Here is a 27,949-nt window from a genome sequence, read left to right on the forward strand (position 1 = left end):
CCTATTATATACACATATGGAATGATAAAAATAAAATAATTGCCAGGTAAGATTCACGTGGTTTTAATTCACAGGTTAATGCAGATGGCAGTACAAATTGGAGCTTTGATAGTAGGGTTTAAAAAGTTTCAGCAGAGATGAAAAAGTCTGGACCAACAACCATGGAAGGTTTGCTGCTTGAGTCTGTATTTACCAGCCAGTGTCACTTTCATCTCCCTGTGACATGCACAGAGTTTCTGTCCATTAGTCTTTTTTTTGCATGCAGGATTCATTATTATGACCTGACCAATCTTTAAGGAAAATGATCACTTAGCATTCATGCATTTATTTATCCTTCAAATTCCAATAAATCAGTGTCCTATTACCCTATCTCTTCTTAAGGCCCCTCTGTAGATTCCCCTCCCTCAGGCTAACATTTGATTCACTGTCAAAAGACATTTTCCTCATCTGCGAAACAGTTAATAACCATATAAGGAGTTTGCAATAAGGGCTGCAGATGCTTCTCAGTCTTTATGGTATTTTCATTTATATAGCTTCAAGGGAAACTAAAAGTCATTGTTTTTGTTTTGTTTTGGTTTGGTTTTATTTTTTCCTGCCTCACAGTTATTTTCTGTCTCATATGCTGTTTCTTCACTCAGCTTTTAACTTTGGAGTGTTCCAGGGCTCAGTCTTTGAACTTATAATTATTTTCTTCCTAAGTGAACTCATGAGATCTCATGGCTATAATTTCATCATAGGCCGACACTCAAATTTATTTCTCTAGTCTTGACTATTCTCCATCTCAGGGCTCAAGTGCCCACTTGGGATTGCCACTTGACTCTCTAAGGTGCAGCTAAAACAGATATAAAATAGAACTATTGATTCCCATGACCGCTACTCCTCCATATACTTCTTCCTAGTCTTCCCCATCTTAGAAAACAGCACCACCCTGTGCTCATGCCAAAAACCAAGCCATTTTGATTCTTTTATGTTACCCTATCACACCTTTTCATACTGTCAGTAAGTTTTATTGATTCAGTTTCCAAAATATATCCCCAATCCCAGTGTTTCCCTTCAAATATACTGTTATCATTCTAATTAGAGACATTATATATTAAATTGATTAATAACTTAAAAGAAATTACCTCCTAACTTGTCTCACTTTCTGACTCTTGCCTTTGATACAATGTTGTCAGCAGCCAACAGGTTTATAACATTCTCATAAAATCAAATTATTAGCCTCCTTAAAACCTTCTACTGATTTTCGGTTACTCCTGGAAATAAAAATATAATTTCTTTCCATTTCCAATAAACATGTTATCTAGTTCAACCTTCACCTTAAATGTCCTAAATTTCCATTCTCTGTGTATAGTGGCCCCACCTTATTTCTCTGCCTCAGTCAAAGTACCTTTAGTCCTATGTCAGTGCCTTTGCATTTGTTATTTTCCCTCCTGAGATGCTCTCAGTCCAGCGTTTTCCATTGCTCATTTCTCACAGTTCAGGTCTCAATCAACTGCTACTTCCTCAGAAAGGCTTTGCCTATTATTCCACATAAAATAAGAACATAGTGATGCTCTGTCACATTCCCTGTTTTCTTTTATTAATTTAATTCAATATCAGTAGAGTCACAGGGAAACACATTTTTTGTTTGTTTAGAAATGATCAAGTCTTATTATTTATCCCATGTTATTGAAAATGTTCTCATTTTTAAGAGTAGAGACCTTGTTTGTTATATAACATGTATTCCCCAGTGCCAAGAATGATGCCTCATATATAGGAGTTCAAAAAATATGTTCCATGAGTGAATGAATGGATGAATGAAGATTATGAATCAGTGTTAAGGGGATCTGGCTTAGTCATGTTACAGAAATAGGGGAGTCCAAAAACAAACCCCAGAGTTTGCGGCTGGGAGATAGGGAAAAGGAAGCAGCTTTCAGGATACCTTTGCATGCCTGTGACTAATAGCTGGAAACATTGCTGCACAAAGATCCACTTTACTTCCAAGGCTCAGGAAGATGGGAGGGGTCTTGGACTGTGGGATAGTATGGAAGGAGCCTACAGAGCCTGCAATAGGGTTCTGTGAATGGTTAGAACTGCTTGCAACACCCACTGCGTGAGAGGACGCAGTCAGGGAGCGATAAGCAGCTGCAGGCTCTCTCTCTCTGGCTCTCTGGGGCTCACTCTCTCTCTGGCCCTGGCTCTCGTGGGCTCCCTCCATGTGGCTTGGAGGAGCAGGGGTCTCCAGACTGCTTTAAGAGGCTGGCTCTGGCTCTCGTGGGCTCCCTCCATGTGGCTTGGAGAAGGGGTCTCCAGGCTGCTTTAAGAAGAAGCTCTCGCCATGCGGTTTTGAGAAGGAGAGGAGATCCACGTGGTTTACAGGAAGAAGGCAGTTTACAAGGAGGCTGAGAATCAAGGTGGTTCTGCACTGAGAGCTGGAGGGCACCACAGCACAGAAAGGACCTCCCCAATCAGAACTGAGTGATTGGCAGCTACCGGTAAAGCTGAACTGTGCCTAGGAAGTAGGGAAATGGTGTTTCTGACTTTCCTAAGACTGGCCAGGTCTGGGAGGGGGAGGCAGGGCTATGTGTAAATAAACAATTCTTTTTCTTTTCACCAAACTCTGGTATTGAGAGTTATAATTCTGGCATCGGGCAATTAGGCCCCCAACTAAAAAGCCCGTGGGTTCTGTTTCAATCGGAGCAGCCCAGGGGTTCTGTTACAGTCAGAGAAGTCAGAAGGGCTTCCGTGTGGAACTAACATTTAAGAAGTGGTTTGATGATTTTGTAGGCATGATGTAGTTTCCTTTCTGAGAGTGAGTAGTGGAGGGCAGGGCAGCAAGAGGGGAGGTGAGCATTTCTGGCAAGAGTGAGGGCATGCAAAGACCCAGTGGTGGGAGGAACATTGGTGCACTAGAGGAACAAAGGGCTCATATGCCAGCAGCTCAGGGGCAAAGGAGCTGGTAGTACAGGAGGTGACTTATTTTTCAATTGTCTCTCAGTGAAATCTTTTTTTGTAAGAAAAACTTTCTGTGGATTTCTAATACATTTCTGAGGCCCACTCACATTTTCTGACATTTTTGTTCTGTGAGGGCCCATGGAAATCTGTATAGTCTAGTAATTAAAAGCTACCAATTTGGGAAAGCATAAATTTCTTATAGGTAAGGTAGACTTTCTGGGATTTTTCATTAGGCTATACTCTGAAAGCATGGCACCTACTTTATATGTAGTGCCAAGCCCAGCCCTGCCATTCCAGGAATTTGATTTTTAAATGCTTTTGGGGAGCTGCAGTGATAGCTCTGGGCTGGGTATTGGAACACATGGGCTCTCATCTCGGACTTACCATATAAGATGAAGACCTTTATTCCTCAAGGTTAAAACACATTGAAACCCACTCGTCTGGTCTACCTCTATATAGCGTATGTATACCCTACCTCTCAGAGCTCCAGCTTTCTTAAAAAAAAAAAAAGTAACAGAATATATACCCATACATTATTCCAGAGGGAGAAAGAACTCACATTGAGTCCCAGCTGTCAGTTATTACCAATATTATCATCAGTGAATTACCTAACCTCTCTGAGTTGGGAGGATTACGTAGAATTATATATATTCCCAAACCCAGAGGAGTGCTTGGTATACATAGTGATAGATTGGTATACAGTAATAGCATAATTGAAATTGATATTATGATTCATTATTGTTGTGGTTATTAATATTTATTTTCTGTAAAATTGTTTCCTGTACTGGTCAAGACTTAACTTGGTGGGCATACCACAAGAGTGAGTTCTGTGGTCATTCTAAAATGGTGGTCCTTGACTGGGAGCAATTTGTTTCCCCTGGGGACATTTGGCAATTCTGTAGACAGTTTTTTTTTTTGTTGTTGTTGTCAGAACTTGGAGATAGGGTTCTACTGGCATCTAATGAGTAGAGATCAGAGACGATGCCAGAATCTACAATGCACAGAATAGCCAGCCGCCTTGCCCCACAACAAAGTAGTACCTGGCCCAAACTGTCAATTATACTGCAGTTATGAAACCCTACCCTACAAAACCAGTCCCTGTAATTTTCCTAAGGGAACATAAAGCTTGAGTATTTGTCTTTGTTTTTAAATTTGCTTACCTTCCCTGGTTCCCACTAACTCAATCAATTACACTTTGCTTGGAACACAACAGGGGCAAATAACATTTTGATTAATTAAATGCATCTAAATGAATGATTTTGTCCCCTTACCACAATTTGGTTAACTTTTGCCAAAAATAAACAAACAATAAAAACAAAAAATAAAACAAAAAGCCCAAAACAAACAAAAAACCCCACAGTAGCTAAATTGAGAGTACATCTGTAATTAGAACTGAGATTATAAGGTTTCAGGATTGAGTTAAATGGCCTCGGCCTCTTAATTTGTTAAGTAGTTAGAAGTACATAAATTTTAGTAACTGCAAACATCTTAAGACAAAAATTTCATCCCTAGTGTATGTCAGCTACATGGTTAAATTGTTTTACTTGAATTATTCTGTTCAGATTTCTGCAAGAAAGATACTTTTGGAAGATAATTTATGCTTAAGAGAATGTTACAAAAGTGATCTGTCATATTCTTGAAGGGGAGGTTGCTGACTTAAGGGAAATGACAATTTCATGTACAGTACCCGAAGTTTAAGAAACTCACCTGAAGTCAAGTGAGAAGCCTATTTTCGAGAGGCAGAAGGAAGCACTTAGGTGCTAATAAGACTACCATGGGTGGGGTGATCTGTGCTTCTCAAACCTGACTACACATAAAAACCACCTGGCAAGATTAGCTCCCCAACCCTCATGATTTTAAGTAAAATCTCTGGGTTGCACCTAGCTATCAGAATGTTACAAAGCTCCCCATGTAGTCTGTATACACTGCCAGGGCTGAGAACCCCTTAACTTAGGTGAAGAAATAACCATTATAATAACATTCAGGCTGTTTTGGAAAGCTAAATCAGGCAACATTGCTGGGTTTTTAATTTGCAATATTAATAGATGTCTTGCTATGCAGGCAACCATCAAATCTTACACAGCACTACTAAGAATACCTTATGTTTGTGTTTTTATTGTCAATTTTTAGAATAATTTATCATATTTAATTTTCAAAACTACCATCAAGAGTAATCAGAAAAAGTATGTATAAATATGGTGAAAAAAATGAGCTCAGAAAGCTCACTTGACTTACCCAAATTCGAGCTGATTGTGTCCTTCCCTCTTTCCTCTATTTGTTTCTTCAATATTATATACTGTGTCTACTATATGACGGAGGCTAGCCATTAACTACATCAGGAATCACGGCAGCGGGACATAGAAGTCCAGGCAGGAGAAGGCTCTGGTGACAGGAATGTGGCATCTTCAAGCCACTGAAAGAACAGGTTTCCCTGAGTTTTCTGTCATAGAATGCTGTGGCAGCCCTATGAATGCATTGGAACTGGGGTTACCTGCTTTGATGATATTGGTTCTTTGCCTTCAGCTCTATACTCTTCTCCTTTCTTCATTCTAGGCATTTTATCTCTATTTTCAAAACAAAGTCTTCTTTTAGATATGTATTTTTTCCATTGTGGTACTATCTCTACACATTTGCTTCTGCTACAACCATTAAAGTGTGCCTCTTCTTCGAGCCACTATATCAAGCACATGACTAAGGGCTGACCAATCACAGTCCCCATTTACTCTGTTGATAGTGATTGGTCTAAAATGTGGGTGTTTGCGGTATGGCTAATCCTACATCTTCCATGTGATTTCACTTGAGGATAAGAGAAACAGTGCATCTCTCTTCTTTGTGGATTATTAATTATGAGATGCCTTCTCTTTTGCCTTTTGAACAGAGAGCTGTGTGTGGCAGGAGACACTAAGATCATCTTGCAAAGAGGAGGGTTGACAAGGACAACCAAGAGATGGTGAGAATGGGAGCTCAGACAATGGGGTGTTCTGCCCTGGACCCACATGTGCCTTCAATTTTCCAATTACTTCAGCCAATAAATTCCTCTTACTGCATCAAGGAGTGTGAGTTGTATTTGTCAGTTTTGTAACAGAAAATTATCTGATCATTACACCACATGTCCTGAAGCATTTGAGTATTTGAATATGCCAGTTTCAGCTCAGAATGGGGTTGTTACACATGACTGAAAATATTAAGGACAACCAACCCCCCCCCCCCGCCCCCGCTGATCACAGACTTTGGCCTTGGCTACAAAGGATGTTCCCCTAAGCATTAGAGAGTATAAAGCATGCTTTAGTGCAGTGATTTTCAAAGTGCAGTCCTGGACAAGCAGCATCAGCATCACAGAGGGCTTGTTAGAAATGCAAGTTTTCAGGCCCTTCTGAGGACTTACTGAATCAGAAACTGTAGGTGGGCCCAGCAATCTGTTTTAATAAGCCCTTCATGTAATCCTGATGGATACTAAAGGCAGAGAACTATGCTTGAGAGTCAAAACATGCCCCTACCTTTTTTAATGAGAGGTAGTCAAAGTATATTTTGAGAAATACTGTAAAATATTTACAACACACACACAAATATTCCTGTTGAACAATTTAACAGACCTACACAACCTAAAAATGTCTAAACCTATTTTTGTTGATACTGACAATAAACAGTAAAATAATAGTAGCTAAACTTCACTGAATGCTTATTATTCACCTGGGATCATACCACTTTTTTTTTTACAGATATTACTTTTGAAAGTTGGCACTGTGGAATTTTTTGATGTCATTGTCTCCCCAAAATGAGTTCTCAATTCTCTGATAACCATCCCTGGATTAATGACTCAGTAGGTACATCTATATTTGTGGGGTGAATTTTTGTGGCCCCTCTTATTTTCTCAGAAAAGATAATGTAACTCTAAAGAACTAAGGAAACATTTTTGGTGGTGAAAAGGAGAAGCTTTTGCAAAGAATATTAGAGATTAAAAACCCTTGAAAATAATGAATTATTTGCCTGTTACCATGTAGGTATGCCTAACCCAGATAGAATGATAGTACAATTTATCAGCCATCTGTTTTCAATATGATAACTTGAAGCTGATTAAAAAAAAAGTCTGGTGCCATGGAGAAGTAATTGTATGTTATTTATTTGGGGGTAATTGTTGTTTTGAACAATTAAAAGTATATTAGAGAACGTATACTGTAGCTTCATTTGAATGCTTGCCCATACCACCCCACTGGGCATCTTAAGAATTCCCAGGGGCTTGTGGAAAGAATCATTTTCTGAAACTCTGAATCAGATGATTGGGAATGGATGCAGGTATCCACAGTATATGAAAAGGCTTTTCAACTACATCAGGACCATTGGTTTACAAACTGTGCACTAATTGTTCCAAGGGAATCATTATAAGGGCTGTGGACAATCTGCCAGGGACAGCCAGTTTCATTTGTTTTATATTCTGTATTTTGGTATATGACTTCGTTTAAAGAAAAGAGTGTGCTATACCTTTTAAAAATCACTGTTTTTGTTCCTTGTTTAGGTTTGTAGGGAGATCGGGACTGGAGCCCAGACCTAACTCCTATTAAGATGCTCCCTCTGCCAGCGTCAGAGGGCCAGCAAGGATCAAGGACCATCGAGGGAAAGACAAGTTTTCTCAGAACTCTCTAGCTTTACTGCAATAAGGCAAGTTTAGGGGTATGATAATTGGGGCAGTCCTCTGTGGCTTTTAACTGGTGATACTCAAGTCTGACCCTTTGTGAACCTGGCTTGTTCCTTCACAGAAATCTGCTGAGGATTACACTGCAGCTGTGTGTGTTGGCCAATGTTCTTTGAGTGACTGCTAGAGGAAAAATGGCTGAAGTTGTGGTAAACTCGGGGTTTAGAGGAGATACACTAGGACACAGGTCTTAAGATTCCAGTTCTGGAAATAAAAATTTAAAAAATCCCATTTTATAAACACACACACACACAGAGTCTCACAGAGGATGTTTCTAAATTCCCTTTGTAAATATGAGGCAAAAAAACCCCACACAAAATTGTTATAGTTCTTCTTAGTAACTGGGACATCTTCTGTCTGTGGCTATTTATGTCCATTTAGTAATCTACAAAGAGCTGATTTTGTGCTCAACAGTTGACCACAGGCAATAGGGCAGTATAATACTCTTTTTCTTATGGAGAAATGGCAGTTTTGTTTTGTTTCTTTTTGTTTAGTGAAAAGAAAAAAAGGTTAACCTAAAGCAAAAGGTTAAGTAGTTCTTTTACCAAAGGAATGTTCAAAGACTTACTTGCCCCAAACAGTACACAGTTAGGGTGTTAAGAGCTGTGCCTCTTGTTTAGATAACAACATTTCATCATATAATTCAAAGGAAGGGAATTAGGATTCTTCAGAGAAACAGAACCAATAGGATGTGTATATAAAGAAAGAATTGTGTTATAAGGAATTGGCTCATGTGATTATGGAGATGGTAAGTCACAAGATCTGCAAGAGTGAGTTGACAAACTGGAGACTAGAGTGAGTCAATGGTGTAGTTCCCATTTAAATCTGAGGGCCTGGAAACCAGGCCTTATGGAGAGGAGCTAATGGGTCTTTTATGAGCATCCAGCTAAGAAGAAAATCATGAGACCTTCACGTGTAGGCAGACTTAAAGTTTAAGTAAAATATGTAAGGTGTCTAAACTATACTGTGTTCTTCTCTCCTTAGTGTTAAGAAATTAAAGTCATGAAAGTATTTAAACTATTTTTTGAGTATTTGAACCTTTAACATTCATAAATTGGGCCTTTAATAGTTTGACACAACTTACCAAATAATAGGGTCCTAAGGGATATGATGGGTGCAGGAGAGAGTTATTTCCCTCATAGAAGAGTAACTCAATTTTACTTATAACTGTAATATCTTGTTTCTTTTAGTGGCTTCCCAGTCCTAACTCCCAGTATGAAGCCTAGTATGGGTGCCTATGTCTGACCAAATTCTCTGTAGGCCTGAGAGATTATTTCTAAATATCTTTATTCTTTTGTGCCTGTTCCATAAATCTTTATGCTGCCAGGCTTTGAATGCGGTATACTTTAAGTATCAACCCCTAAATAAGAAAGTAGAATCTGACAGAGCTATATAATCAAAAGTAATTTTCCTTTTGCAACAATTTCTATAAAGAAAAATAGAACATCTGAAGTTGTTCAGTTACTTTCATTGTCTTACATTAGTATTATTTTTTGAGAGTTGTCATATAATGCTAGGGCAAAGCCAAAATAATAATATCCTGTATCATTTTATTTTTTGTATTTCTTGCCTAATGTACTGCCAGTCTCTTTTCAATATTCCCACCATCCTTTTATATTACCTGCTGGGCCAATCTTTTCTCAAATCAAACAGTTGAATTTTCTTATTATGTTTCAAGTATCTTAAAGATGCTCTTGTATTTCCAGCTCCCCTTGCAGCTAGGCAACAGTCTTATGAACCCCAGCCCACATGGAAGAGAGGAGAGTGTGTAGCTTGGGGGACTTGCCAAAGGAAGCAAAGATTTGAGTGCTAGGATCTCCCATATGCTGACTTTGACTTTGGCTATAAGTGAACTCAAGGTAAAAATAAAGGCAGTTTACAAGAGAGGCATCTGGAGTTATTCAGAGAACATAGTGCAAATTTTACACAGAGAATTTCAACTGCACTTGTTGGTAGAGAACGCTTAAGAGATGTAAGCACATTCAATTCAAAAAACAATTCTTTGAGCTCTTATTCTGTATACAGCACCGGGCATGATGGAGTATACAAAAGAAAAGAAGACATCACGATGGGGCATATAATCGGCATGCGTGAATCATTTCAGGGGCTACACAAGGCAGCACATGGTGGGATGCAAATGTGGCATCACTGTAAGCGCCTAGGAAATCAGAATAAGGAGGGACAGTGTCAGGGTGGAGTGCATCTTAAATAAGTTCTGAAAGGCTAGGAAGGTTTCAAATAAGGGCAAGGGGAAACAGAAAGAACTCTAGGCATAAAAAACAACCTCAGACAAATGTGGAGGGTAGGTAAACCCCACTCGAGTTTGTAAGGCACGGTCAAGCTTGTTACTGGATGTCTTAGTGTGAGCTAGATAGTACCTGAAAATGAAATTATGTATGAATAGCAAACATTTATTAAATGCCTAATGTATGCTGGACACCACTTTAAGAGTTGGATTTACAAAAATAAATAGGATTTGGTACTCTAGAATCTCATTGTCTCATGAAAGAACCAAAGAAGTCAATACTCACAAAATTAGTGTAAGACACACAATAGTGAGGGGTTTTAAGATGTCTTAGTTGCAGTTAGAATGGGTATCATCTCTGCAATAACAAAGGGTATTATCTAGGTGGGGATTGCTAGAAATATAGTTTCTTTTGCACTGAAGTGTTTAGATCATAAACCTGGATGAAGGCACATTTGTGTAGATGTCATGGGAAAAATCCTAAATGGCAAAGGTGTGAAGTGTTTTTTTCTGCAAATCTAGTTCCAATGGGTTCTGATTCAAAGGCAGTGGCTCTATTCTGGACCATTCAGCCTCAGTATGGCTACTGAGAAAAGTTGAGAGTTTGACAAACTTAGAAGGAAAAAAAGGCCTGGAATCAAAGAATGTTTTCAAGTCTTAAGGATGCATTTATAATAACACACATCCCCATTTACAGCAACATAGGCTCTGCAGATTCAAACGTCTGTAGTTTGAAAGCCAAATGGATTGTCTGAGAGAATGTGGTTTCTGCTGATAATTGGAAGAAGGATAAGAAAGTTATAAACAAACAACGGGCTGAAAACTGAGCAATGTTTAGAGAACAATTTTATTTGGTATCTCTAGTTTGTATAATTAAGTCTCAGCTCATTAATTTGTTTGAAACTCAATTTTCAATAATTTTTTGCAAGTCATAGATGCTAGGTCTATAGGTATGCTAACTGTGTTAAGCTGGCCTATTGAAGTTAAGGTTGAAGAAATACTGAAAGGTTGTAGTGGAGTTTTAACTATTGCTTACTGTCTACATTAAAAAATTGGTCATGTGGAGAAGAGGAGAAATAGGCTTTATATGTAGGCATTAAAAAATTCAACATTCATTTGTTCACTCATTCATTCATTCATTCGCTAAATATTTATCCAGTACCTTTCATTGGCCAGCTATCATATTAATCTTTTGTTAAGATTTTAAGATTAGGCAAGTCTTGTCTCTGAAATCTAGTTAAACAGTTTGCAATACTTTATAGTAGTAATAATAAGGCTAGCTAACATTATTGTGTTCAGGCACTTTTAGCTTACTGTGTTCCATCCACTTTTCTAAGTATTAACTCATTTAATAACCTTACATATTTTATGTGGTATTATTATTATAATGTTCCTTTTAAAATTGAGGCAGCTGAGACTCAGAGGGAATAAGAAATTTGCAAAGGTCATAGAGCCAGATATTATTTCAATCCAGGCAGCCTGACTTCAGAATCTAGACTTTTAAATACTTTGATAAATATAATACATATCCTATCCATCAATGAACAGGAAAGTATTGAATATATTCATTTATCTATAAACATTTCAAGTGCATTTCAAGACATTTTCTACATTACCTCCTCATGCTCGGCACCTACCATGGAAACTCATAATATATATTCAATAGGTGTTATTTAATAAATATTTTCAAGGAACACTGAAAATACAGAAGATAAGGTTCCTATTTCAAGCTGTTCATAACCTAATTACAACTGTAACTACACTTTATATTAAGAAAAAATTTTCAAAACTTAGAAATAAGAAAAGTTTGTATAATATGTCCACTGAAAGCCATGCTTTTGGGGCCATCGAGAATCATTTCATTCTTTAGAAAAATGTACCTGTGTTTGCTTTGCCCTTTACTAATTAATTAGAACCAAGTACTAGGAACTTACATAGTTTCTTATAGAGTTCTGTATGGTAGGTAGGATAACTTCAAAGGTTATAATTTTATTTTCCTATAGGGCATTAACCAGTTTTCCTAGCAAACTGACTTCAACATTAATTTTTGAATGCTTATAAATAAATATTCAGGTATTTATGTGATTTTTGGGTCAGCTTTACAAATTTACTGGTTCCCTAAATAATGATTAATAAATCTCTGTCACATAATCATCCTATATTTGTATAAGTCATATTTTATGAGTTTTACACATATGCTTTGACAACTTCCTCATCAGGATTTAATGCAAAATATAGAGTATATTTTATCTAAATATTGGTTTATATGATAATCATAGCTAACAATTATTAAGGCATTATTCTAAATGTCTTGCCCTGGCTGGTTTAGCTCAGTGGATTGAGCGTCGGCCTGCGAGCTAAGTGTCGCTGGTTCGATCTTCCAGTCAGGGTACATCAGAGAAGGAAAACTCTGACTCCAAAAAACCTCCGCTGCCTTGCAGCATACCTCTTCAGGGGAAAGGCTAAGGGAGTAAACCCCCACAGAAAATCCGGAGCCGGAGTCCCTAAGGCGGTTTGACGTTGTAGTCAACACCGGCAACTCCTGCGGCGCACCTGAACCCAAGCTGTATCGACTCCGTCTTTCCCTTGGACCCTTCAGCTGCGAAGAGAGGGGGGGTCTGCTGCATGGGCAACAGCAGACCCTCCATATTACCCTGCCCAGGCTCTGTAGCTTCAGCGTCATCGCAAGATGTCGATTCAACACGGGAGGAGACAGATACCATGTCACTCCCGAGTCGGACTGCACAGCCATTCTTGGCGGTGCAGATAGACTCTGAAGAAGCTACACCATCGTCTCTCGAGACGGACGGCTGCCGACGACGATTCTAAATGTACTCTATGGATTAGCTAGTTAAATCCTTACAACAGCCTTTAGATGTTGAGGAAGTTGAGGACAGAAGGTAAGGGAGCTGCTTAAGATGACTTTGCTGATATTGGTAAAGTCTGAAGTGATCTGAAGTCAAACAGCCAGATTCCAGAAACTACCCTATTATCCACTATGCAAATCCCTCTAAACATGTGATCTCTAACATTCCAATGCACTAATCAATGTTAATTAATATACTAAACTATAGACAATGGGCTAAATAATTATCACTCATTGAATATTTACCATGTGTCTGAGACTATGTCAAGGGCTTTACATGTAATATTACTTAATAATCACAAAAATTATGTTGTTACTGTTCTCATCCAAATTTGACTGAAAAGGAAACTAGGAGTTAGAGAAATTGAGAGTATTATCTCACAGCTGGGACTCACAGATAGTCTGGTCTCTATGATGCCAAGACCATCTTCTTAAACCCCTTTATTTGATTCTTAGAAGATCAGACACTGCTAGATTATCTTTTAAAATACCTCATATTGTGAGAGCTGATTTCAGAAGGGTCATTCAGCTAAACAGTTTTCACATTAGCAGAGCATGAGTTAGAGACAGCTAAGTTGTTCATATTATTACCTGAGCTTATCACAGAATCTAGATAAGTGAGAATACTGATGGTGAGAATTAAACTAGAGTTTTAGTCATTCAATATAGTATATGAGAAAATATAGGCAAAGATTTGGAGATCATTAGCAATCAATGATAAAGATACTGGAAACAGGAATTATTTAAAAATAATAAACAAGAATAATTTTTAACAAATGAGGGTGGTAAAGTGGAAGGTAAACATTCAGAGTGTAAAAGATATAAACTTTAAGGCATTGAATTTCCATTTTCCTATAACTACATCATATTTCCCTCTCTTTCATATAATTCCCTGGAATACCTTTGACTTCCATGTACTTTCCACTTATCTAAATTCTACCCACTCTTCCAGACTTGACTGAAAAATATTATCTTCCATGCCAACTTCCTTGGAAACTCCTGTCCTTAATCACCTCCCCACTCCTTTATGTTCTTATGGCTGAGATTCTCTAATTGTTTAAAAAACCCTGCTGGATGTTCATTAAAATGCATATTTTCAAGTTCCTTTCCTAGAGTTTGAATCCATATGGCCAAAGTGGAATTTCAAACCAGGAAATCTGGTCCTCCTGGTAATATTGCTTTCGGTTATCTGTAAATCGGATTTTGAAAAATGCTGTCCTGAGCAGTTAGGATTCAGAGATGAGCTAGAAATGCACTTATTTGATCAAAAAGTGAGTGTCTCCAAGCCTTCTCTCTTTGTTCTCTTCTATTTTTGACTCTCTGTTTCCCTGAATCAGGGGACTAGGTAGATAGAGATGAGACTAGAGAGGCAGAAGAAAAAGAGAAGTTTCTTTGCTTAATAACCCTCCTCCCAAAATAAAACAGACAAAGATAAGAAGTAGGAAACATACTAAGTCAATCTATATAAAGAAAAATGGCAGAAAAGATGGGAAAGAGAAAGACTTAAAAGACAGAGTATAAAGAAGAGAATAAATTAGGAGGAGGGATGTTTTGGGAAGAGAGATTTGAGGAAGTATTGCTGTGGGTTTGTGAATGGGCCCTCTTTGATAGACTTAGAAAGACAATATAGAATGAGATTTCTTTTAAATTATTTTTTGCTCTTAGATGACTAATAGTTTCTCAAATGTAATTCTGTATAGAGTGAGCCACATGAAGGCTCCAAAATTTATTAGTTACAGAAAGAAACTAGACTGTTCTCAAGATGTTCACTGTTTGGTCATGGGATAAGACATGAGTATGAGTCTACTCAAAGGTTCAGAAGCTGGCCTTACAACCCAGCCTTGGTGTAACAAGTTGAAAAGTTCAGGGGAAGAGGTCGCCAACAGCAAGTCAGTTTCACTAGTCTTTAACTTCTGTAGTTCTTGTCTGGGGGAATGTGGTCAGATTTATCAAGTTGTACTGTAATTGCTTTTGAGTGGAGGGGCCATGTCTTATTCATATTTGTATTCCTACAGCCTAGGAGGATGCTTTGATGTCTATGCTTCCAGGAATTTTTTGCTGAATCGATATCACAATTAATGCAAAGTTGAGTTTCCTGTGACTCCTTTAGCCCTTGTTTCACTCTTCTCACAAGGAGATATGGCAGTATTTTGCTTACTGACAGAAAGCTCTTTAATGTCATAAAGAATTGAAGAGACCTTCCAATATCTGTTAAAAGAGCCATGGCTTCTGTGTGAAGGGAAAGGAAAAGATGGTAATGTTAGGTGGACTAGAGATTTTATCACAGTAATAGTTCACTCAAAAGTGTGGTATTATTGTCCTCTTCACATTTTTTAACAAAGAAAATAAACATCATAGCTATTAAATTAGATAAATTTAATGACACCTCTATCAGTGCAGTTACCAAAGACAATTATTACAGGAGAAAAAGATGATAGATAGATAGATAGATAGATAGATAGATAGATAGATAGATAGATAGAAAGACAGAGAGGGAAAAGAGGGAAAAAAAGAGAGAGAATATGACGAGATAAACACATTCTCCATGATTAATTCTTACCCAGGGCACATAATATAAGCAGTCCTTGAATCGCCTGAATTCATCTGTGTCAGTTCCTCTAATTTGAATGATAGAGTGGTTCAGTTAAATTGAAATTGAGTTAAGCTGACAACCAAAGAGTGGCATTGTTACTGGCTGAAAATCATTAATTTTGATGTGGTAAATTCCTCTCTAATGAGGGCATTTTTATTATCTCTGGTGTTTTTGGTTTAATGAGTTTTTCCAATAGTGTCAATATTTCAAGCAAACCAGAGGAGAAACAAAACAGCCTAATACTTCTTTATCTGATATTATTATATTTTAAAACTCCTTGTTGCCCTAGTCTGCTTAATGTAAGGTGAAAAATTAACAGAATCAAGAACACAACAAAATCATGATTGTAATATACTGATTAATTTTGAAGTTTTATCAGTATATAAATATGGAAGGAAGTGTGAAATATTCTACATTGGAGGTCAGTTGGAAGTTTAAACCAACTGAGAATAAAACCCAGTCACCTGACAATGCCTTAATAAGCAAATATCTCCTTTTGGGAGCCTGCTGTATAATCACTGTCTTTGTTTACAGAAATTCAAGGATGCATACTTGTTTAAGCAACGCAATGGGTCACAACCTTGGCTACATATTGTCATCTCTAGAACTTAAAAAAATATATACTGTTGCTTCCTAGAAATTTCTGTTTAATTGTTCTGTGGTGCGTCTGGGCAATGGGATTTTTTAAAATTCCTCAGGTGATTTACTATGGGGACAAACCACTAATTAAATGGGGACTTGTCTTTTGATATGTTTAGTCATCAACTTAGAAGGTTAGACTCAAAGCATTAACTGAGAAATGCTTCATACCAACATAATGGCAGGTCGGTCTCTTGCATAGTAACTTGATAGATTGGTAGTGGTTGCCTGAAATATATTTAAAAAATATTAAAACCACTTGTAGCCTCCAGAGGAAGTGGTGCTATGATTTAGTAGAGACCAAGTGAGTGGTGATATAAATACCATGCATTTCCATGCCCTCAGTTTGCAAATATAGGTGCTTAAATTATGTTTAATTCAAGTGGAATTCACATTTAGTAAGCGGTCTCAACTCACCAAGGAATCACCATATTCTTCTAATTTAGTTATTTTGAGGCCAAAATTCCCTTTGAGTTTATTCTTTTTTGCTTCTTCTACCTGTACTTTCATGATTTTAGCCTTGAGGGGTGACAATTTAAAACATTGATTAAAAGGGCTCATAGTACTCCCTTTGGATCTTGAGATTCTTGAAGTCAGGAATTGTGTTATAATCTTTGTATCCCAAGCACCTAAACAGGGTTTGGCATGTGGGTGCTGATATAGATAGTCTGTGCATTTAAATGACTTCACTCAGCCACTTTCTGAAGTACACGTCTTTGTACCTTTGACAGACACCTCTGTTTTTAAACTATCGTTCTTCATTTTCTCTTTGTGTTTGCTTACTTGGGAATTGTCTTGGCACTGCTGAATGGGAGGTGTCTTTGGTAAGGAAAACCTTTTCATTTAGTCTGGTAACCTTTTTGTACTGTCCCAGTTTCCTGTGTCCTACCACACTGCTTCCTGGGAGTCATGACTGTGGAGCAGGTAGTTTTTTCCCAAACGTGACACCACATTTTCTCCCACTTCTCATGTTCCTCTGCAGTGTGGCCTGGCCACTCCTCCACCAGGAGGTGGGGTCTGTTTCACTGCCACCTTGAATCTGGGCAGCTTCTGCACCGCTTTGACTAACAGATGTGGTGGAAGTGATGCTGTGCTTGTTTTGAGCATAGCCTGTAGTTGTCCTGTCAGTTTCATATTTCTCCCCCTGGGAAGCCAGCAATCTCATAAGAATTGGGTCTACCCCGAGGCTCCCTTGTGAAAGCCATGAGCTACTGTGGAAATGCAATGTGGTGAGAGATAGAGAGGCCAATATGTACCAAGGTGCCACATGGGTGAATGACAAGACCTTGGTGGTGCGGCTTCCAGCTCCAGCGACGAGCCGATGCCACATGGTTCAGATCCAAACTGCCCAACTGAGGCTTCCTGAATTTCTTGCCCACAAAATTCTCTGAATTAGAAAATAAAAATGTCTTTTAAGTCACTAAGTGTTCGAGTCATTTGTTATGCAGTAATAGCTAACAGGGACAGACTACCCAATTCTTGTTAGCCTGTGTTCTGCAGTGCTTTTTGCCCAATGACCTCTACCTGAAGACAAGTTTCAAATTTCTGATGCTTGATCACATGCTCAAAGTATTTCAGGAGTCACAGTGATCTCCTTGACTCCCAGACCACCAAATGTGTGACCTTGGACATATCATTTTCCTTTTTTGACCCTCAATTTTCTTGTTTTGTAAAATGGAGTAAATAATAGTAATAGTGTTGGGGGTTAAATAGGTATCGTATACAACAAGATGAACAAAGAGTCTGGAGCAAGATAAGGATTTGGGCTAACAGACCCCCACACATACCTAAGTTTGGGTAGTTATGTCCTCCTCGTCAATCAATATGTAACTTCTTCACCCCCATTCTGCCAACAGTATAAGTCCTCTGAAGGACTGACCTGATGCTCTTGCCACCCGTGCTCTTAATATCGCCGCTCTAACCTCCCTTGCTTTTTGCCACCTAAGCCCTTGCCTTTCTCCCCCACCTTGGCAAGGCCCGTTCTCTTCAATGAAAACATATCACTAACAAGCCCTGCTTGCACACTAATAAACTTACTTATCTGTAATTCTTTACTGTGTGAGCAAGAAGAACCCAGTTTGTCTTGTAACATATGTGTGGTGCCGTGTCCATGCTGGAAAAAAAGGGGGGCTCTTTGTAACCAATATGATTGTCTAATCACTATGCTATGTACCTGAAACTCATACAAAATAATACTAAATATAAAATGTAATTGAAAAGTAAAATTTAAACTAAAAAATAAAATTAAAAAAGAAGGATGCAAAACGGTCATCAGTGTGGTCCCATGCTATGATGGAATCCTGGGAACAGGTTTGTAAAGTGGAGAAAGTTCCTTGACTAGAGTCTTCGGATTGTCCTGCTGCTGTCTGGGAGGAGCTCCCTCCAGCTTGCTTTTTGTCCCCTGGTCACACCTAAAGTGCCCATAGGTGCCCATGCCGAGCTTTTGCAGCCTGCTTGCTGCTGGTGCAAATCTTGAGCTCTTGGGATGTTTTATGACTTAAGCAGTTAAAGGCATCTTTCAGCCAGGCTTAGTGGTTTTGTTTGCAATATAATTCTTTCCAAACCTTAGTAGAGTTTTGATGTATTTGCTTCTAGGGAACTCTAGGTAGCAGTAACCGCATCCTAAGTTTTTGCCTGGATGTATCCTCCATATCTCTTGCCTTCCTTGTCCCTATGCCTCTTTCTCTCACGTTAATAGCACTTACCTTGAGGTTATCTGGAACAAAAGACCTGGGGTAGAAATATAACAACCTTTATTTATCTTTGCCACAAGGCTGAGTTCCTATTTTGTTTAACCAAGAAGTCTTATTGGTCAGTTAATTGTCTCTTATTCTTTATAAACTAAATAATCAGCTTCTAAAATCCTGTAAAGTTCTTCAATTTCTGCTTGCAAACCCTTGCTTGTAATTACTTGCTATAAGCAGTGAGAAGCAGTCAGCAAGCACTGATATTCTAACACATTCCATCTGCTGCTTCCAGAGCAATTGGCTCAGTATGCACTTGATCTTCCTTCCCAGTGACTGTAGATGGCAATTTTACCAGACATACATCCAGATTTCTAGACCACAAATCTATTTCTGTACTACTGTTGCAGGTCCAGTGAGTTCTTCATAGCTACATATTTGTTCAGTTTTTGTTAAAGCAGTACTGCACTTGAAAATGCTAATTCCTGTATTAGGTAAGGTAGATTGAATTGCTTTAACATAGAGATGTTTTGTGGTAAATATTTAAATAGTTATATTAATATAACTTTATTAATAACTATTCATATATCTAAATATATAAATTTATATGTTATATCTAAATTATATATATTATCTAATAGCATAAAATGGTTCAAACACACAAGTTTATTTCTTAATCACTATTCACAGCTGGTATAATTTACTCCTTAGAGGGATCACAAACATTGGTTCCTACCATTGCGTGATTAGAGATGGTATAGGAAGGGAAAAGAAAGATGAAGAGTCACATTCCATTTCTGTTCAAACTACATCAGCAGGAGCTTAGTTACATGATTATTTTCTAGCTGCGTGACCAGGCACAGAGAGGGATAAGGATCTGGGCAGTGGCAGCTGCTCTTCCATGCCTTCTGTGTTCAAATGCATCTTGATCCCACTCTAAGTTTCTGACTTCATATTCAACTTGAAGGGTAGCAGAATATGCCACCCTGAAATATGATTGTAGGAGTTCAGTACATGTCACCCCAAAATATGCCACTTTAGTATATTGACTATTTTGAGCTGTAGGCACTTGAAAAATAGTAAATGCACGCTTTCTCTGAACTCTTATTTGCCTAAAGACAGACCCTTTAAAAGGAACTCAGTTGTCATAAATCGTCTCTCTGGAAGTTCAACAGGGAAGATTGACTCATTATAGGAGAAGAGACTGAAAGTAGAAACCATACCAAAACACTGTCACAAATAATTGTTACAGGAAAAACTCAGTTCTTCTTGCCAACACAGTAAAGAGTTACAGGTCAACAAGTCTATTAGTGCACAAGCAAAGTTTATTAGTGATGTGTTCTCATGGAAGAGAATTGGCCTTGCCGAGGTAAGGGTGAAAGGCATAGGCTTGAGTGGCAAAAAGCAAGGGTGGCAAGAGCCTCAGGTCCTTTGTCCTGTGAATTTATATAGTTGGCAGGATGAAGTGAGGGGGTTACGTATTGATTAATGGGTAGAGGTGATGCCAGTTTCCCCGAGGGGACGTGATTACCCAAGTGCAGATGTATGGGGGGGGGGTTTAACCCAGAATTCTTACCCTGCTCCAGACCACATTTGGTCCTCTTGTTATAAAACAGATACATGACAGGAGGCTGTCAATGAAAGTTGAGGCAGTTACCCGAAGTTATTTATGGGCTCTTTCTGTAAGCACTAGGGGCCCCCTCCTAAAACAGATAGGGACCAGAGGTAGGAAGTTAACCAAAATTGTTTTTATGGACTTCTTCTTTGAGCACTGTGGACCATCTCCTCTTCCCCTTCTAGAACTTAGGATGAATATACAATTTCAAAAACTTTTTTCCAGGTGCTGGAAACGACATATAGAATTTCAAGGACTCCCCTCCTCCTGTGTTAGCATGGTGTTTCTTGTGGTGTTGGAACATCTGACAATCTTATTGGGCCAGACTCAGGACATCTGAGTTAGAAGGTAAGACATGTCTCCCTCCTCGTCCCTTCCTTGGCTTACTACCTATCCTACCTAACACTAGCACACCTCCCATCTATTCTTCTAAGGGCCCCTTCATCTTCCCTAAAAGTCATTTACTCTCTGCTAAGAAGCTTATGTCCCCTCTTTTCTTCGTCTATTAAGATGGCATTTGCTGCTGAATTCTAATCCGCCTTTGTAGTTATACATTTTTCCCTTGGTATCCCCCATGTATACATGAAGTACACATGCTGATAAATGTCCGTTTTTTTCTTGTTAATCTGTCTTATATTATAGGGGTCTTAGCTAAGAACTCAGAAGGGTAGAGGGAAAATTACTTTTCCTCCTTGACAAATTCAAAATGAAGTCTTTTCCTTCCACATTAGTAAATGGAATGATCATCCACTTAGTGGCTCAAGCCAGAAAACTAAGAGTCCCCTCTGTCACTTTACCACCCAGTTCACTGACAGTTCTTCTCTTCTGTTTGTGCATTTTAAATACAGCTAAGCAAAATTAGTAGATTAATCATAATCCTTGGTTCATGACACTCTCTGTGGCTTTTCCAATAATATCTTCATTTATCCCCCTCTGAAATAACTATTATCTCTGATCTTCTCTTTGCTTTTCCTTATGATATTTTTTCACATCTATGTATATTCCAAAAACATGTTGTTTAGTTTTTTAATGTTTATAAAAAATGGAGTTATGATGTTTGCAATCCTCTGGGACTTAACTTTTTACTCAGTATTGCAATGTTAATACTTCCCCATTTACCTATAATTTTAAAAAATATTGACTGTTTCTTAATAATGCAAATATGCCACATTTTATTCATATTCATTTCAGAGGGTATTGGGTTGCTGTTACAAACATAATTTTGTACATTCTTGTGCATATCCACTGTGTGCATGTAAAAGAATCTCTCTTGGGCATATACCTAGAAAGAATTTGTTGGTTGTAGGATATGAGAATGTTCAAATCTACATAATTATTCTAAGTTGTTTTCCAATGTGATCATTGCAATTTACACTCTCATCAAAAAAAAATTTTTTTAAATCTCGATGATTCCTATAGGGTCTTGTCAACATTTGGTATTGTCAGCTTTCTGAATCTTTATGGATGATATTTGTATAAAATGATATCTTACCATAGTATTGGTCTGCATTCCCCAATTGCTATTTAGTTGAACACCTACTCATATGTTTGCTTTTCTGCGGAACACTTCTCAAAGATTTAAATGGAGATTCTCTTGGTGTTACATGAAGATTATCATATCATCTGTAAATAGTAAAAAGTCTATTTTCTCTTTCTAATCATTATAACTTAAATGTATTTTTCCTGTCTTATTTTGCTGTCTAGAATATCCAGTACAATGCTGAATTAAATGGTATAAATTCCTTTTTTTTAGTTATGATTTTAAAGGAAATACTTCAAAAATTTCCCTATTTAGGGTCTCTTTGTTATCACTGTTGTTGAATATAAGCCATTTATCAGATTAAGGACATATTATTCTGTTTTGAATTTACTAGGATTTTTAAAATCATAAATTTATTTTGAATTTTATTAAATAAATCACCTACATATTTGGAGATAACATTATGGACCCCCAAACATGTAATATATATTCCAGGCTGTCAGAGAGATAAGAGTTAATTTGCCATAGAAAATACACAAAAGCACATGTAAGTGTGTATACATGATATTCCTATAAAACAAATAAATTTACTAATTGTTTTCCTTTTAAGAAATTTACTTTGAAAAATTACCTTTTAGAAAGTGGCATTTAATTTTCAGGCCATTTTTGTCATTCACATTTGATACTGAAAATCTTTTCTTATGTAACAGATTAACATACATGGAAAAGACTGACTGATTAGAGCAGGAAGAGATTGTATGTGGGGAGGTGGGGTAAAAGGCAAGTTTAACAGACCTCAGGATATGCCTCGAGGAAGATTCTCTTTAAAATAAGTAGGGCTGGGCATCAAGTTGAATTATTAAGGAAGAAGGAAAATCAGGAAAGGGTATAAGAAAGATCCACAATATCAGGTTTTGAAATGTGATAAATGCAAAAAAAATGCAGCCATTAAGCAAAACTAGGAAAGTAACAATCCCATTCACAATTGCTTCAAAATGAATAAAATACGTAAGAATAAATCTAACCAAAGATGTAAAAGACCTGTACTCAGAAAATTATAAGACACCAAAGAAAGAAATTGAAGAAGATACAAATAAATGGAAGCACAAGACATGTTCATGGATAGGAAGAATTACTATCATTAAAATGCCCATACCCAAAGTGATCAATAGATCCAACACAGTTCCTATCAAGATACCAAGGACATATTTCACAGAACTAGAAAAGTGTTCCAAAAACTTATATGAAACCCAGGAGACCCTAAATAGCACAGCAATCTTGAGAAAAAGAACAAATTTGGAGAAATCACACTACCTAATATCAAACTATACTATAAGGCCATAGTAATCAAGAAAGCATGGTACTGGCATAAAAACACACATATGTCAATGGAACAGAATAGAAAGCCCAAAATAAACCCACTTCTTTTTAGTCAATTAATATTTGACAGAGGAAGAAAGCACATATAATAGGCTAAAAATAGTTTATTTAATAAATGATATTGGGAAAATTGGATAGATATATACAGAAAAATGAAACTAGACCAACTCCTTATACCACACACAAGGATAAATTCATAATGGATGAAAGATTTAAATGTTAGACCCAAAACCAAAAAAAAAAAAAAAAAAAAAAAAAATCCTAGAAGAAAACATAGGCAGTAAAATCTCAGACATTATTTGTAGCAACATTTTTTCTCATAAGTCTTCTTAGGCAAGGAAAACAAAATAAAAAATAAACAAATAGGACTACATTAAACTAAAAAGTCTTTGCACAGCAAAGGAAACCATCAACAAAATTAAAAGACAGCTACTGAATGGGAGAACATCTGATAGGGGTTAATATGAAAAATTAATAAAAAACTCATAAAGCTCAACACCAAAAAAGGAAACAATTCAATTAAAAAATGAACTTTTTTCTTCAACTGGATGTTTCATTTCTCATGATTTTCTCATTGGGAATTCATAGTCAATTTTGTTTTTATCAATTAGCTTTATATGAGTGACTTCCAAAGCTCTACTCTATCCTGGAGGTACAGATATACATATCCAACTGCTTCCTGGAAATTCACACAAGCAACTCAAGTGTGGAATAGCTCAAACTAAATTAAACTTTCCACCCTAACTTTCCTAGTCTTGCTTAATGGCTCAATTCCCTCCCTCCACCCCATTTATCACATTCCAGGACCTGCTCTAATGTATGAATCTTTCTTATATCTTTCCTGCTTTACCTTCTTCCTTAATAATGCAATTTGCTGCCCAGTCCTATTTATTTTCAAAGGAAAATTCTTCAGTGCATCCAGACGCAGAGAGCAGGCTAACAGCTCTGGGCAGGGGGACGTAAAGAACTAATGGACATGGAAAACAGTGTGGTGATTGAAGGGGAGGGAGCGTTGGGTGAAGACGGAAGAGGGTGTAAAGAGGATAAATGGTAATGGGGGAAAAAAAGAAAAGAAAATGTTTTGGGGAACATCCATGCTTAGACACACACACACACACATACAGAAGTGAGTAAAGGAGGAAAACAAACAAACAAACAGCAAATAAACAAATAAAAAACCTAGCCAAAGAGGAAAATCTAGCATGTAGTATACTGGAATGGCTTATGGAAGGTGACAGAAAATGTTGAGGAATAGTTGAGGACAATGAATATTATCTTTTTCATTTTCTTATAAGAATTCCTCTTTTATTTTCTTTTGAAAACATATACTTTTCAGAATACTCTATTTTTGTTGCATTTGGAATTATTCTAAAGGCCTCTGTTACATTGTGGATTATGACCTAACTCAGAATAATCATGGTTCCAATAGTTTATCCACTTCTCTGACCCAACCATGTAAAATATAGAGGGGAGAAGGAAGAAGTATTCATTTACAGATGAAAGCTCTTCAATTTATTGTCACAGGGGAGTTCTGTACCATCTTGATACACACACATGGCATCTAAGCCCTGGGACCTAATTTGAATTGGGAAGTTGAACAGTAATGACCTCTTGTAGCTCAGAGAGCATGAAAACATTAATTTATCATCATCCATACCATATCTCAGAGCTTTCCAAATAAGAGGAGGAGTCACAAATGCAACTCAGGTACAAACTGTATGTTTTATAGATGAGTAATGGTCAGGGCAGCCTGGAAAACAGTTGAATAATTGAAACTGAACTCATTGCTACCCAATAAACTCTCCATTCTCATTAGTGATACATCTCATAGATTTCTTACTGGCATCCAAGTTGAAGCCATGACCCCATTACTATGGTGTGCATTGAGAAAGCCAGCCAATAAGGGATTCTCTGTGACATTTTCAACACCATACACTGTGTCAAATGATCCATTGGGACAAATTTTGTGAGAATGGCTCCCAAATTCAAGCATCATCATCTGAGCAAGTAATGCACTGTCAAAACCTAACAGTTCCCTGGTACCTAGGCAATTTATCTCCTGGGAAACTTTTTACAAATGAAAATAGTTTTTTTCTATTGAATGAAGAAAAATGAAATGTACCCTTATAGTCATGTCTTCAGAAAATAACAATGGTGGAGGGGCTTATGAGAAGAGATTAAAAGAGCTTAGAGACAAGTACAGGAGGAAATAATAATAGCCTGTGAATATTTGAAAGAAATAAAAACGGAAGAGAGTGAAATGACAGTATTTAAAATGGCCCAGTAGGGGATAACTAAGAGTAATGGGATGAAAATAATGGAAACATTTAGGCTTATTCTCAGTAACATCTTGCTGGCAGTTAGATGATAGACTCATCTCCTGAGGCAAGTGATGGAATGGCTGTCACCTTGAGAATTTGAATCTGGAGTGGAAAAATACATAGATTTGGTGGCAGACAACAACTGTGTAGTGGCAAAGACATGGAGTCAGACTCTTTTGTTCTCAATTTTTTTTATCTTGAAATGTTGCTATTCTCAAGACAAATAATGCTCAATGACTATCCTTGTTTACCTCAACATCTGTGTATGTATCATTTATAAAGCTTCACGTATGTCCTCAGAGAATGCTTTGTCTGATTTATGCTCTTAGAGAGGATATTTTTCCTTATCAACAATACATCTCCTTTCTAGTTATTGGTTCTATGTGTCATTTTTGACATGTGACTCTCATGCTTCTGATTATAATATGTATCCTCAGACATGCACAATGTACACAAGAGTAACACCACATAAACAGTGGGGAGCGGGTGGCAAAGGACACATTGGGAATCAAAATTCCACTACTTGCAGAGACATGTAGCACACTCAGGGGATTATCATCTGGTGCCAGTGGGTCAACTCCAAGGATCCCATGAACTCCCTCAAGTAGTATGAAATCTTTTCTGTTAATATAGGCTCTTTTTGGGGTGAGGAGGGGGGCAATATCTGTAGCATTTTCCAGCTTCTAAAGAGAATGCACAGATCCCCAAATTTAGAAATTAAAACCACAATGAGTTACCACCTCACACCAGTCAGAAGATGCTGGCAAAGATGTGGAGAAAAGGGAACACCTAGTGCACTCTTGGTGGGAATGCAGAATGGTGCAGCCACTATGGAAAGCAGTATGAAATTTCCTCAAAAAATTAAAAATGTAACTGCCTGTTGATCCAGTGATTCCACTGCTAGGATTATACCCAAAGAATCCTGAAACACCAATCTGAAAAACCTATGCACCCCTATGTTCATAGCAGTGCTATTTACAAGAGTAGATGCTGGAAACAGCCTATGTGCCCATCAATGGATGAATGGATCAAAAAACTATGGTACATTTACACAATGGAATACTATGCAACAGAAAGAAAGAAGGAACTCCTACATTTTGTGACAACATGAATGGTTCTGGAGACTACTATGCTTAGTGAAATAGGCCAGGTGATGAAAGACAAATACCATATGATGTCACCTAATACAGGAACCTAATGAGCAAAACAAACAAATGAGTAAAATAGAACCAGAGGCATGGGAACAAGGAACAGATTGACAGTGACCAGAAGGGAGTGGGGAGAGGGAAAAGAGGGGAAAGAAGGGGAAGGATCTAGTCAAGGAACTAGTATTATAAATGACCCATGGACATAGTCAACAGCATGGGAATTGACTCAGGGAGAGCAGGGAGGTGAGCGGGGCAGGGGATAACAATGGGGGAAAAATGGGACAACTGTAATAGAACAACAATTTAAAAAAAGAAAAAAAAGTGAAGGTGAACATTTGAACCCAATGGTCATTGAAATTCCATTTCTATGAGTTTTGATGATGCTGTGAGAAAATGTAAGAATATCTCAGCATTTATTTCTGAAAAGAACTAAAGATATTTCCATTTTTGTTTAGATATCCTAATAATAGTTTCTGATAATAACTGTAGAAAAAGGAAATGAGATATTTGTATCCCTCATCTCAGGAGTTGGGACATACTCAACCTGATCACGTTTTTTAAATGAATTTATTTTAGTGAAACTGATACATAATCTCATTAAAGAATTAATAAATTGTAGAAAAGCACACAGCAGAAAAATTTAAAATCACCTAAAACTAATCCTACTTTCCAGAAATAACTATTATTGCCATTTGGTGGAGGCCATTCCAAATGTCTCTGTGTATATATGAAGGCAGAGAGATACAGTATTATAAACTAGAATAACTCTGTAAAATGCCATTATTATATAAATGCTGGTTATCAGAATGGTTAATAAAATTATGCAAATTTAACAAAAAACTCAAAGAAACAGAAGGAATTTAATATCAAATAATTATTTATGATACAATGTATTGTTTTTCTCAATGGTCCTCTAAAGTTAAAAAATAGTGGTGTGAAAAATATTAAGAGTTATAACATTATTCTTTTTAAATAACATTACAATTTTGTCTCTTATCCTCCTTATTAAAATATTAGAAAATTAGAATTCTACTTTCTCAGACCACCACTCCCAATTTCCTAATATAGTCATATTCTTAAATTTATTTCAGCTCTGAAATTCCTTTTTATTTATTTTAAAATTGTCTTGGAGATTTGTTTTATTTTAGTTACTTAATAAGGCACTCTCTGGTACAAAATATTTGTGGGGAATTTACTCCTGATCTTTGAGTTTTATTTTTTTAATTTTAATATTGGGTTCATTAATTATTTTTTCTATTTCTCTCTATTGAAAAATATTCTCAGTCTAGTTACTGTGCTATTTATATTGACTTTGCTTAAGAATTTGATTGATGTAATTAACCATTATTGTTCC

Source organism: Furipterus horrens, unplaced genomic scaffold (genome assembly GCF_987537825.1).
Source record: "Furipterus horrens unplaced genomic scaffold, mFurHor1.1.pri manual_scaffold_7, whole genome shotgun sequence".
NCBI classification, from domain to species: domain Eukaryota; kingdom Metazoa; phylum Chordata; class Mammalia; order Chiroptera; family Furipteridae; genus Furipterus; species Furipterus horrens.